This window comes from Motacilla alba, chromosome 1A (genome assembly GCF_015832195.1).
Source record: "Motacilla alba alba isolate MOTALB_02 chromosome 1A, Motacilla_alba_V1.0_pri, whole genome shotgun sequence".
Taxonomy (NCBI): domain Eukaryota; kingdom Metazoa; phylum Chordata; class Aves; order Passeriformes; family Motacillidae; genus Motacilla; species Motacilla alba.
In genome coordinates, this window is record NC_052031.1 from 70,536,944 (window position 1) to 70,551,282 (window position 14,339).

At 40.5% G+C, this 14,339-nt stretch overlaps 1 long non-coding RNA gene across 1 annotated transcript; it reads left to right on the forward strand.

Annotated features, from left to right (window-relative positions):
• Positions 1-463: 463 nt before the first annotated feature.
• LOC119708229 lies at positions 464-4,333 on the forward strand. The gene is made up of 3 exons (XR_005258991.1): positions 464-554; positions 2,709-3,956; positions 4,050-4,333. It is a non-coding gene; the product is annotated as an uncharacterized LOC119708229 (long non-coding RNA).
• Positions 4,334-14,339: the final 10,006 nt, after the last annotated feature.

The window sequence follows — 14,339 nt, forward strand, 5'->3', positions numbered from 1 at the left end:
CCAGGACTTGTGCATCTTCCGTACTGATACCAATAGTGCACAGTGTGCCTTTATTTTATAAAATAAGAATACCTTTCCATTTTTACCTGATATCTGTCACTTTGGGTTTTTGAGCTTTAAAGAATATATTTTACACATGGGATTTTTACAACCATGGTATTTTTAACCTTAGGTTAGAGAGAATTCTTAAAAACAAACATTTCCTCTGTGCATTACAACTAAAAATGCCTAGATGACAACTACTGCCAGTAAACTACTCCATCTCTAACAAAGGTTTTACCTAATGCTGACAGCAATTCCAGCGTTGCTGTTATGTGCCAGGACTTGGAACTCTCAGACCAATATCAGCTATGCTGTCACTGGAGATATTTAATTTCAGATGTTGTTGTTGTTGTTGTTTCACTCGGGGTGGCACAGCTGACCAGGTTACGTTTTTCATGGTAATTTGAGTAAGTAAACATGAGATCAAAGCCTTTTGCTGCCTTCTCAAGATGTTGGTAAATTGCAGCAGAAGCAGGGCGTGGAACAGATGGGAGCTCTCCCTTGTTTGGCAGGTGAGTGGTTTCTCTGCAAGTGGAATCCTTCCAGCTCAGCTCTGTGGCACTGCAGCATAACAGAGTGTAAAGGGCAGGCTATGGACACCTGCCAGCCTGGCTTCCTGGGAAAACAGTGAGGAGCAATAACCGGCTCATGCTCCAGAAAATAAAGTGATCCGCTTTTATTTCAAGTGATCTGCTTTGATTTTTAACTTCCCAGAGGGAAGGACATCAGAAAAAAAATATTTGAAGGTATCAGAGTCGCTGAGAAACAATGTGATGCACTATTTCTAGCAAGATTGTCACTGAGAGACACTTGACTACGCTGTGTTGAATTATTAGCTTGCTAAATTGATATTGTTTACAGATAATAATGTTACACAGAAAATCCATCCTGTTTGAAGAAGAAGAAGTAAAGTTTCTCGTAAATGTATTCGTTCTGTGAACAGCATTTTCATTTTAAGTTCTCTCTGGTTTTATTTTAAATTTTATGGAGTAACAGCAAATCTCTGTGTGGGTTTGTTTCCCACAAGCCTTGTTACAAAAGTGATTAAACACAGGGGCACTGCAGTTCAGTTCCCACCTGTTAAAGTTTAATCTTTAGCCACTTAGTTGTTCTGTGACATGCTTTGGACTACTAATGCTGTAAAGCCACATGGCATCTCTTAAAATTAATTTGTAACAAGCTAATAGAATACATCAGAAACACCAGGTAGAAGCTGTTAATGTGACTAATTACTGCCTCGGGCTCAGCTCAGTTGAAGGCCTGAAGAGCTTGTGGTTAGACCTTGCTGGTTTGCAGGATGCTCTTGGGAAGTGAGAACTTTAGACAGAGGTGCTTTCTTTGGCATTTCTTATTAAAAAAAACCCAACAAAAAAACCCCTCTCAACAAATCTATTAACAACTTGCGATACAAAAGATCAGTGGGGTCCAAATCCCAAGAAAAGAATTCCAGTCCAGAACCAAGCTGCCAGATCAGTATCCATTACAAAGGGCCCTGGATAGGTATTCAAAGTGAATTCCAGTGAAGATTGTGACAGTAGTTATTGGATTCTGATAATCAGAATCTTAGAATAATTCATTAAAAATATCAAGCAAATGATGACGGCACCTTTATACCTTTTGCAGCAGCAAAAATATTGTGTAAAAGGTATTGGACAGTATTAACTCCAGTGTGGTGAACTGAACACAGAGATGCTATGCAACGTGCACCATTTAAAAATATACATCTTTTTTTTTGTGCTGAAAATTCTATTTATTTTGGGACTTGAGAATATAATTTAGTGTTCTGTTTTTAAAACCTGGAGATACTGGGATGGAAGTTCTGCCTTCCAGAGTGCTCCAAATGAGAGCAAATTTTAGGGTTTTTTGTTTGTTTGTTTGTTTTTTGGTGGGGTTTTTTTTCCTATTTAGAAGGATATAGGATGGAAGCTTATTTCAATGGGACTATATTGATATTTTCTCCCAGAGTATCAAGTCTTGGGACTGCATGACATGGTGGAGCTCCTGCATGGCACTGATGCCAACATGGAGCAGATACCATGTCTGGGCAGCCGGAATGTTTGCTTTAGTTGCATTTCCAAAACTTGCTCCAGAATAACTACAAACGTACACACACACATGTGCCAAATCTACAGGAGACTGAAAGAACACCCTGGCAGCCTGACTGCTTTTGCAGCAGGGTTATTTTGTGGCTTTTTTTTTTTTTTTTTTTTTTTTGTCTGGTTGCTCTTAATAATTTTTGTTCTGTGAACTTGTCCAACAAGATAATCCTACTATCAAAATCATAGCATTTGAGTGTTTTTGAATTTACCAAGAGCCTGGCACCATTGGGAATTTTTTGATGGTGCCTGCAGCAGGGTGAACAGCTTCTTTTAAAGATGTGCCCAAATATTCAAACCCCCTTGGGGATGAAAGAGCACACATTGCTGGGGACAAATATAGAACTTCTTATCAGAACTCTGAATCACACTCTGGCCCCAAAGGAGTAGAGAAACACTGATGGTCCAACTCCAAGAGAGATTTTTTTGGGTAAGGGCTGTACTCAGATGGGTTCTCTGTAGCTGGAGGTTTCTTCTGAATAGAAGTGAGTGGCTCTGTTGCCTAACACCAGGGAAACTGGGCAGGAAGGTTGTTCAGTGTTCCTCTCTTACTTTGTCTGTTTTCTGCAGTAAAGCTTGATTACTCAGCTGGAGTCCATCTTGTGCAGTCATCAGACAGAAACAGAGATGTGAAAACCGAGGCACAAGAGCAGAATATGTGAAAGGACCCAGTCCAAAATTCAGACACAAAAGGAACAGGGATGAGATGCACCCCAAGATGCCAGGGCAGAGAAGACAGAAGGGAAGTTCTGTACTTGCTGGAGAAGACAGAAGGGAAGTTCTACAGCGAGTCCAGCTCAGCAGGCATTGCCAACTGCAGCTATCATCCACGGGACAGAAAATGATTCTTGTTGCTAAACAGCTTAAATAAACTGAAGGCAAGGTGGCAACAGTGCCGTGAAATAGTCCATGCAGTAATTCTGATCCACTCCACCACTTCCATGGGTGCATTTGAAGCAGTCCAAACCAAACACAGATAATTGCACAGTGCAAGCATTCAGCAGAAGGAATGGCTGCTGATTCCATCTGAGCTGCCTGGTGCACATTCAGGACACCAGCATCCTGATGGCACAAGGAGAACTGACTAATCTCTGAGCAGGACGTTGCTGGATAAGAAACCACATAATATGTGACCTAGAAACAAAGATGTTTTTCCACCCAGCCTTGGAAAACATAAAAGCAGAGCTCTTCAGGCAAAGGATAGCAACTAGTGCTTCCAGAAGAAATGAGGAATATTAAAATTGACTTTTTTATGCTTCGGCTCAGCTTGAGAAAGGATCTCGCTGTGCTCTTTTTGCTGTTTTATGGGGATTTTTTAAATTTTGGTTTGTGGTTGGGGTTTTTTTGAAGACACACCCCAAGACTGTTATTAGTGGAAATACAGGGCTCAGTTTCTAAGAGAAGCAGAGACCCTGCTAAACACTCAATAAACAGGAGTCTTGTGCTGTTGTCTGCTGCCACACTTTAGTATTTGCAGAGTCATGGAGAAATTTTGAGAAATACAAATTATATTACTGACAGATGGAATTCTTTCTGTTTGAGGACAGATGCTTTTTATACAGCTTTTATTTAAAACTATGGGTTTTTTGAATGCTTGTTTATGGAAATTTAGAACAGCAAATTACCCCTTTCCTCATTAAAATGTGTTTTTCTCAGTCAAATCTATTTTTCAAGAACTTCATACATTTATGCAACATTCCATGTAACTAAATTAATTACAGAGCCAGCTTTTTTATGATATTCAAATACCATTTGGGGGAAAGAAACGCTTCCTGAAATACCTCCAGAAATCCTTGGACATACTTTTCTTACAGATGAGTGAGTCTGTCTCCCCATCCCTTCTAATAACAAAGATATCACAGCAGAGTTCTTAATGAAAAATTTTTAATTTTTAATGAATTTTTTTTGTAGTTTCTATAACAGGACAGAAGCAAGGTGTGAAGGAAACTCACTCCACCCTTGAGATATGAGCAGTGGGATGATAAATTAAATAACAATATGGATTTATCATAGTTGTTGTCTGGGCTTCATCTCCCAAGACACTCTCTGTGCCACGAGGCAGGTGGCTGTGCCTTGGAGCTAAATGGAATTCTGGTGGATGTCAGCTCTCAGTACCACAGCAGAAGGTAGCCAGATTCAAATGCCAACTTTGAAGGTGCTGTGCTGCATCAGAAAGGAAAATCAAGTGAAGCAAACATTTCAGGTAAACTGCAAAAAAAAAAAAAAAAAAAAAAAATTAAAGAAGTTTCCTTTTGGTTTTCCTGAAAATTTATTTTTAAAAAATTACTTTCCCTGCAGAGAAATGTTCAGTTTTGGGGATACAACACTTTTTCTTCATGGGGCTAGTCAGGAAAACATTTCTGTCTGGCTCTTTAAATGCTCTTTATCTCAAAAATGTAATTGTGTCTCTGGCACATGAGAAGTGCAGTAACATGTCTTAGGTAGCACAGTTATTTGTTACCATGCCTGCAGCAGAAGAAAGATGTTTTTATGAATTTTAGCTGAAATGAACTTTATGAAGGAGAAGCCCAAGATCAGACTGAAAAACTGCTGGCAAATCTCACTAGAATGAGAAGGTGGCTAGGTGTTCTACTCTTTCTTGACTTTGTAGATAAATGTGGGTTCATGTTGCTGGCTTTTTTTTTTAAATATAAACCACAAGTTTTGCCTGGCTTAGCTTAATTTCAGTGAGATCAGCCACCTCTGTTTTTCAGAGAAAAAACCCCAAACCAATACCACTCTCTGCATCTAACTAGGAGGACCCAATCAAGGGCTAACATTAAATTTAACTTTCCACCACGAGGCAAGCAAAAATCAACTCAGCTAGAAGACTGTGCCACGAAAAACACCTCAGTTGTGGAGCCCAAGTACCCCTCTGTGTGGACAGTAACTCATCTTCCTGTGACTGTCACAGGTGCCAGCAGAACACGTGGCTGAAGCCCAGTTTTAAGATGCATCATCAGGGGAATTTGCAATATGTGTGCAGCGTTTACCAGAGCACAAATATATGAAAGATAAAACCCACAGACAATTAGTTCAGCTGGGCAGCCTGAAAGCTAAACATTTGCAAAGAGATATATGGCAAGGCCAGTAATTTCGGACCACAGTAAATGAAAATTGGATTTGTAGGTTTGGAATTGCCATCTCTCATCCCATCGTATTGACTTTCATGGGTGGAAGGAGCAGGTCCTGGAGCTGATGCAGCCTCAGCAGTTCATTGGTAAAGATAAAAAACCACAGGTGCCATGGAAGGAAATTACAGTAACTGCCAGAGGGAAAGGTGAGATAGGTGATGGGTGATCATTTCATCTGTTTGTTTTCTCTTTCCCCCTTTCCCTTCCAACTCTCCACTTCTGGTGGCAGCAGACACTGAATGTTTAAAAGTAAGTGTTGACCAACAAGCTTAGAACAAGACAGAGAAAGGTGGCCTCAGCTGCCCAGTGACCCTTTGGCCCTGATCCAGGCTCTGGCTCCACAGGTGAGCACCCTCTGCTAACAGCAGAAACATGGAAACCTGGTATTTTCATCAGCTGCCATTACTTTCTCCTTTTAGGAAAATCGGCTTTTCCTCAGGGAACGTGGGGCCAGGTGCTGCTTGTGAAGCGTTTCAGGATGCAGACAGTGAAATCTGGGGCCACTTTGTGCCAGGATTCCCCTGCTGTTCAAGCTCATGAGCAAGCTCCAGTTGAGCTCCTTGCACTTCTTGGACCAGGTAGCCTGTGTAGCAGCCCAGGTGCCACACAGATGGTGAGTTTGATCTTTTAACGGGAGCTTTTATAACCCTGGTGGTATTTTTAGAGCTGTTGTCTTACCTCTGATCTCAAGAGGATGTTATTTTATCTCTTCTTTAGGACTGGGAAAAATGTAAATGGAAGTGCTTTCATTCTTGTGCCTTGTAAGAGAGATTCTAGAGAGCAGTTTCCAAGAGGACTTTAGCTCTTATTCCTTTATAGAGGATACATTTTATTTTCTTTTGCATTTACACATTGGGACAGCTCCAGGGCCATTAGAATGTTTTTAATTCCAGAGTGATTGAGGTATTTTTCCATCTATGTTGAATAGTGTGTCTTTTGTCTGAGAATCTGACTGATGTAGCCCTTTCTGCTCGGGAATATTAAATATACTTGGAAACAGACAGGTTGTTATTAGCTGAAGTTTTTTTCTCATCATTGTCATTGGATTTGCTAACTCTGAGGTTTTCAGCAAAGTCTGAGCTGTTGGTCTTGCTCTTAAGGCTCTTAGATAATTGGTTAATTGACTGATCTTTTCATACCAGTTTTATTTACAAATGCCAAAGTTGAAATTTCTTAAATTTGAGAGGTCCTGTGAGCATCTATGGACTTTGGAAAATTGCTTCTGGTCTCATGGACTTGTTTTCACTTAAGATACAATCAGCATATTTGAGGGGGATATTTTCTGCTGTCTGTCTACAGGAATATCAAATGTGCCCACAGCACAGGATAAATGCTTGCAAGTCTTCTATTGACCATGAATAAGAGAAATAATTGTGAATGAAAATGTGCAAAACAAATTATGCTTCTGAGGGAAACTAGAACTATGCTTAACATTCAGAATAATCAAGATATACAACACAAAGTCTAGAAGCAGTGAATTTAGTGCTATAGGATGAGGGATCTCATGATTCTTTTCTTTGCAAAGAACAGCTCTATGTCACTTTTGACAGTCTTTGTGTTATAAAGAACAAATTGGAAAAATCTGTGTGGAAGAAAGTGCCTTTGAAGTGCCCAGCTCCAGTTCACTTTTTTTTTTTTTCTTTTTGTTTGCAAGCTCAAAAACAAAATTCTAAATCATGCCATAATTTCCTTTTCTGTTCTATAGAGAAAAGAGGATTAAAGGTTATGAACTTTTTTGCTGTTAATTAAAGGAAGCAGGCAGATATGGTCTGGGGCAGAATCCCCAGAAGTTCTGAGTTGACATATGTGTCTGTTTACAAGCTTGTAGTTGGTCTCCACCTATGAAATGGGATGGCAAAGAACCCTAAAAGCAACCATCACCCCCAGGCTTTGTAGATGATTGGATCAGGCTCTGACCTACACAGAACTGTAAATATAAAGCCTGGTAAATACAAAGGCCTGCAGCTGGATCCAGGAAAAAAGTTGTACACAAAGTTCAGCGAAACTTAATTGCCAGCTTTGATCATGGGGTAGAGGCTACGTTCTTTTCTTCATCTCTTACATAAATGCACTTTCAGAAACCTCACTGCCTGTGTTTTGGAAGTGAGCAGGGTCTATTTTACTCTGCAGCTGGAGTGGAATTGTTTCAGGAGGACCTCTGGTCTGGTTTTTGGTTCAGCTCAAAAGACAACCCAGTGGCGTTTCTCTGCACGTCTGAAACACAGCAACTTCTCAACATCACACCCAAACGCTCCTGAAACTTCAGGGGAAGTTTTAGGTTTGACCTCGATTTGACAGAGAAGTAATAAAAGAAAATGGGAGACATGTGGAGCTGCTTCTTTCTCTCAAATACAGCCACAGCTGGAGTGGTTTTGGATCTGAGAGCTGGGTATGGTTCCTGTACAGCAGGGTGGAAATGCCACCTTCTCCTCACAGTTCTTGAGGATGGTGGTGTTCTGATGGGCCGCCTCCTACAAAAGTGTAGGTGTCAGGAAATGGAGGGGCAAATGGGAGATGTGAGCAAGGGTGGAGGAGTGGTTGGTGTAGTGAGGATATCCTGGGAAAGAAAGACAACAGCTCAAACATCAGCAGGGACAGGAACAGCAAACAGGAGCCAAGGAAAGAGGCCTCTGTTACTGGGGACAGGTGGGCTCCAAAAATGAAAATTTCTCTGGACCCTGTGGACCAGAAAAAAAGTGGAGATTGAGCTGTCAGGAAAGAAGGAACACTGAGGCAAAACCCTGCAGGATCCTGCTGTGCCAGAGACCAGGAGATGATGCTGGGGGGACTCTGCTGGGGGGTGGGACAGGGCAAGGGAATGGGGAGAAAATTTGCATGTTAATGGGAGAGTGAGAGACAGAGATGTGGAACACACAGCACCTCTGGGGAGAGGAAGGAGGCTTTATAATAAAAGTTGGTTTGGACAGATGGGGAGTGTGGAGGAGAGGTTTGGGAGGAAGGCAAGAAACCTCTCTGGCATGCTGCAAGCTCAGCCTACAGAAGCTGCAGAGTGTGTGACCCTCTTGTTAACTTCATTTCACAATGTTCCCTGCATGCTTTGTGTGGCTTCCAAGTAATGCATGACATCAGAAATCCTAATAAAAACCACCTGCTCGGTGCATTTTATGTTCAACTCCGTTAAACTTTCCTAGTTCAAAGTATCCAGTGCTATCTGGAACAGGAGGATAATTACTTTTCTCTAAATTTGCTGAGCTTTGTTAAATGAGTTCTTTCCTTAAGGAGTAAAAATGCAAATTTACATGCTTTAACTCCACATTTTGGAAAATCACCTTTCAGCTGCTCAACTTTGTAGGCTGATAAAAAACATCTGTCAAAATTAATTTCTGATCCTCCTCTTGAACCTAGTCTGCTTCCATCCACGCTCATGGCCTGTGTTTCAGGATTGAGGAGCTGACTGCTGTGCACCAGGGAGGTGTGGGGTGTAAATGGCTCTAGGTCTAGTGGGAGCAATCCTCAGCACACCCCAGGAGAGATCTTTAAGCTTCAGGTTGCCTGGATTCTTTCAAGTCAGACAAGAAGCAATGTTTGTACATCCCTCAGCACACGGAAAGAGCTGGTGTGGGCCAGAGGTAATTAATATCAGCAGTTAAACTAGCTGTTCATTAAAAATAAAAAAAAGTATCATTAGAAATAATTGCTTAGCTTTCCACTTTTGTGATCCAAAAATTCTCAGGCTGTGGTGTTCCTGTCTGTCGAATATTAGATTAGTATCTCTCAAGACAAAACAAAAGAAAAATCACTCTTCTTCTCTGGGCTACTTTGCAAAGTTTATTCCAGACTTTGTCTAGCTGTGACAGAGGTTCCCAACAGTCTCAGTACTAAAGACAGAGGTGCAGTGGCCCTGTCTCTTTTTGGGGAGTCTGAGCTTTCACCCCAGAGTCCCAGCCAGAAGCCAGCCCCTTCCTGTGGCTGCCTGCTCTCCAGTTCACCTGTCACTGGTGGCACTGAAGAACACTTCCCTGGAGGCAGATTTCTTGTTTTCAGTGAACTTAGCCATTTGCAGGAGTTTTTGAACCTCTTTTTGCTTCATCAAAAAAAAAAAAAAAAGCCAGGCACAAGGGCAGCTTCTGAAAACTTATTTTAGGACAAGGAAAGGGGGCCATGACCCCCAGGCTCTGCTGTTTAAATCAGCAGAACTTCTTTGGAGTGTACGTAGGATTTAGGAAAGGGCACGGGCTCTGCTGGTTGTGTCACAAATTTTCCAGAGTGCTTTTTCTGAACAAGCCAGAAAAAGATTTGCCTGAAGGGACGCATGAATGTGGGGCACATGAATAACTTCTGAACACCAAAGTTCTGGGGTTTCTAAGGGACAAAAGGACTAACATGTGGGCACCATAAGGGGCTGGAGGAGGGAAGGTGGCACGAGGGTGACTTCTGTGCACCCCCAGTGGGATGGGCAGGGTTGGGGGGAAATTGGAAGATCTTCTGAGGCCACTTGAAATCTGCTGCCAGAGCTCAGAGTCTCAGGCACTGCAGTCCCTGTGCCAAGCTGGAAACATGGGACTCAGCCTGGAAATAGGAAGGGGATGAGGACAGTCTTCTATGGTTTCATTTGAATTGCCTGAAGTGAGGAGACAGAGAAGGTGGTCTCCCTGATTAAGGATTTCTCATTTAAGTCTTTTGGGAAGAAATGGAGTAAATTCATCTTTAATTGCACTAAACAGTTTATAATCAATAATGTTCTCTGCTGCCTTTTTGCAAATGTTCAAGCCTTTGACTCTTTTGAGGGTGGGCTGTGAGGGCATTACCAGATCTAGGGGAAAAAAAATGATTGTAAATAAATCTCTACACATAAAAGCCCCAGGCCTCTCTGGACACATACTTTTAAATCTATTTATTCACCTTTTCCCCTCTGTTTTCATATTTAGATAGGGATAGCTGTGGTGTAAAACAGAGCTATATATTTTTGTCTGTTAGGACATGAGAAAGGGCACAGTGCTCTCTGTTTCAGCAGCTGTTCTGAGGCCAGTGTGCTAACTGTATTTATTTATTTATTAGTGGGTTGTTTTGGTTAGACTATTTTTTCCCCTGGTGTATGTGCTGCTGCAGTTGGTGGACATGCTTTCCCTTTCTTACATCAACAAAGAAATTGGCCCAAGAGAATTTCATGGGTTACTCCCTTTTGGCCTCTGAATTGTCCAGGTAAAGATTTTTTTCCTACGTGTTTCTTCTGCATCATCTGGCTCTGAATGCATTCTCCTGGCATGTGAAATAGCAGGAATATATGCCATGTGTTTTCTGAGGACACCAGCCATACCCTCAGAAATCATTTGCTTCTTCTCTCACCCAGAAGCCATTGAAGAAATTAAATCTGGATGAATGATGAAAATGCATTGCAGTTAGAGAACGGCTGTAGATTCTTTTTGACAGCAAGTGGGGTTTCTAATGCTTCCTTAATTTTTACTTACACGTATCTGGAGTTGTGATTAATCCAATGAAATATTCAAAATTGCCCCAGTAAATCTGACTTTCATGAACAGGATTTATCTTAAAGCCTCATAAAGCACTCTGGCAATCAGATCCAAACTTTCTTTTGTGATGCAGATAAGCATCACATGTAATCTTCATGTCTCCAGTTTCCAAGAGTTCTGGAGGAAGAATTTTCATCCACTGGAGAACAGAATCTTTCTCTGCAGGGGCTAATTCATACAAAAACAACTGTAGTTTTTCCAAACAATAACAAAAATGTGTTTCTTTCCTGTGGATTAAGAAAAATCTCGAGATGAAGACCAGCTTCCCTGCTCCCTTCCTGTACAAATTGTGAAATTGGCCTGAAAAACAGGGTTTTTCCTTTCTTTTTTTTTTCTGAGCCATTCTGATGCTCTGTGGTGTAATGGGCTTTCCTTAAAAACCAGAAGCTGTGAGATGCTGGTTCTCTCTATTCCAGCTCTTCAGGACTAAAGATAAAACAAATGTCATGAATATCACAATAAATCCTGAAAGCTACAAAAACAAAGGGAGGGGGGGAGTGATCAGAAGCTGTGCAGCAATGCACAGATGGAAAAAAAAAATACCCTGGGGGCTCCTGCAGCTTTTGGTGGCTTTTCTTTTGGAGCCTGTCCTGTGACAGCGACTGGCACTGGGTGGAGGGAGCAGGGAGAAGGAAATTCACCCTACAACCACAGGGTGTTACCAGCCTCATCCTGCTTTTAGGTCTCCAGAGGTAAAACTGGGGAGAAAAGCACCAGTTAGTGTATGTGAATATCTACCAGATACTAGTGGGTATTGAAGTGATGGAATTGTGCTCATTTTTCAAGAATGGGCATAACAGGTCCTAAAATTCCTCATGAATCTTTGTTCTGGGTTTAAGTTTGCCAAAGCAAGTGTGATCTTCCACTTGCCACAGGTTTTCAGTGACTTCCATCACCACAAAACCAAAGATATTTGTTTAAAAAAAATAGATTTTCTGCAATCCATACCCACATTCAGTGAGTATGCAATGTGTTTTCTAGTCTGTTTGCAAGGCTGGTGATGTGTGATGGAAGCTCAAGCTGTAAATGAAATTCATTCTGAAAAGAATAGGTGACAAGGCAGTGTAAGATTGAATTCCCATTGCATGAATCACTTCATTTGCACACGCCTCTTTGCACTTGATTGGACATACTGATATTTTAAATGCATTACAAATTTAATCAAAAGCGTTAAAGAAGACACACAACATTGAAATTGCATCCAGGAAAACATCTGGGACTAGGGAGGGGGAATCATTCTTGCATAAAAACTCAAGGTTCTGTACTTTCATAAATTAATCGAATAAACAAAGGCATATTGAAGCTCCTCAGGAGATTATGTAGAAGGTCAACCCATGGCATTTCCCAGACTGCAAATCCATGCATTGATCTGAAGAGACTTTTGTATTTAAATAACTCCTGGGCTGACTCCATTGGACTTTTTCCTCTGCAGTCTGTCAGCAGTGCTGAAATGGGATCAAGAGGACTCTTCCCACCTGCAAAGTTGTTCAGAGTTGTGTTATCAACTTGGGGGGAGCTGAAGGTTCACTCCTGCAAAGTTCATTCACACAGATAAATCCATTTTACCCTTTGAAGAACTCCAGCTCAGAGAGGAACAAGGCCTTGAGGTGAGGTTGATAATAAAGGGATCGTTTTACTGTCCAGATAAAATCCCCTGAAGGTATCTGAAGCTATGTCCTTTAACTTCCTGCACGGCACACAATCTTCCTCATGTTTATAAATTGTATTCTCTCCTCTTGAAACCAAACACCAAAACACTTCTTCTTCCTCTCCAGATTGGCTCCATATGGAAAACATCACAGACTAGGACAAAAGCAAGAAAGATTAGAAGAGAGAAAAGTTGAAAATTCCATTTAGGTGACAATTTCACTTCATCTGTATCAAATATATATATATATTTCATTTCATCTATATCAAATTTTGATATAGATAATTTCAAATATTTCAGAAAGGGCTCTCTACCCCACTCTGTGTTACAGCTACTTCTTCACTTAAGTTTTTTTTTTCCCACAGCAATTTTAAACAGTGACTGAAAAGATTAAAATAAATCAGAGAAGCCTAATGAATATATATAATTTTCTTTCTTACTGTGTGTGGAATCTGCACAGTTACATTTATGTGCTGGGATACCATTAGAACAAGATTTTTAACGTGAAAACATCAAAAATCTCCTCTTTGACACTGTTTAATGAAATCCCAGGCGTGCAGTGCATGTTGAAAGAAATAATTTGACAAGTTTATATGAAAAAAAGGGGGTGAGTTTACTTGCAGCAGACCGGATAAGAATTTTCATTCATTGCTTATGGAGCAGGTTATCATACTGTAAGAGGGTTATATAAAACTTAAATATTAAAATTAAAAAAAAAAAACCAAAAAACAAACCAAGATGTTTGCTGACAGATTCTTATGCTAGAGGCCTTTTCTTGATCTTTTCTCAGCCGAGGTGTCAATATTGAAGTGTAAATAAGGAGGCAAATACTAGGTACTGAACAGTTCTAAATCAGTAGTGAGCACTTTCTTGTCCCCTGGGCTCATGCTGCCTGAAAGCCATGATGAAGAAATATTGTAATTTACAGAATAGTAATTCTATAGCTTAATTTTTTTCATTACTGTAATTCACATAGCAGAAAAGACCTTGGCTTTGTGTAAAAACCTGCTCAGCAATAGCAAAATAGTTCGATTTATCAATATTGTTTTGAGCACAAATCCAAAACACAGTCCCATACCAACTGCTGTGAGGGAAATTAACTCTGTCCCATTCAAAACAGGCACAAAGATACGTTTTGAAACAGGTCAGTCCTTCATTTACTTTTAGCAATATTCAAACCTTTTGCATTTAGCTCTGATGATGCACAAGGTATACCTTTAAAATATGTTCATTATGTTATCTTGATTTGTTTTGCACAGAAGAGCAAACAGAAAAAAAAAAAAATTCAGGTTGTTTCCATCAGGTGTGAAGCTTCCCATCTTTTTTGGTCTTTAATTTTTTTTTTTTATTTCAACATGAATGAGAGACTTTTATCAGTATCTGAACAAAATGTCCAAAATGTAAATAGGATTTGAAGAATTATAGAGACATTCTGCTGTTCTGATCTGACACATGACTGAGGGACAACATTTTGCTTGCCTTCCTCTTACATTGAGGGAAAAAAAACCATTGAAAGCTCCATTGTTTATAAAGAAAGCTGGAAGGAAATCGGCCTGAAGGAATAAATTGAACAGATGCATCACCTTCCATTACGCAGACAAGACAAATAGCTGTGTTTCGTGAAAAAAAGCTATCAAATTACCAGCTGCACCATGCAAAAATGCTCTTGGATAAATGGGCAAGCTCCCAGCACCTGTGGGAAGCCCGGTGGCTGCAAATCTGATTCTTTCTATGGTTATGTGCTGATCTCCTTTGGTGCCGATCAGCTTGGATTAGGAATGTCTTCCAAATCTTGATGTATTTATTTAGATTTACTCTAATAATCTTATCAGAATGAGAACTGTGAAAGAAGCTGCTGTTTTCATCGTGCTAAGACAGTGAGTATCATCGGTCCCCTTGTCAGACTCAGTGTTTCCAAAGGTTATGA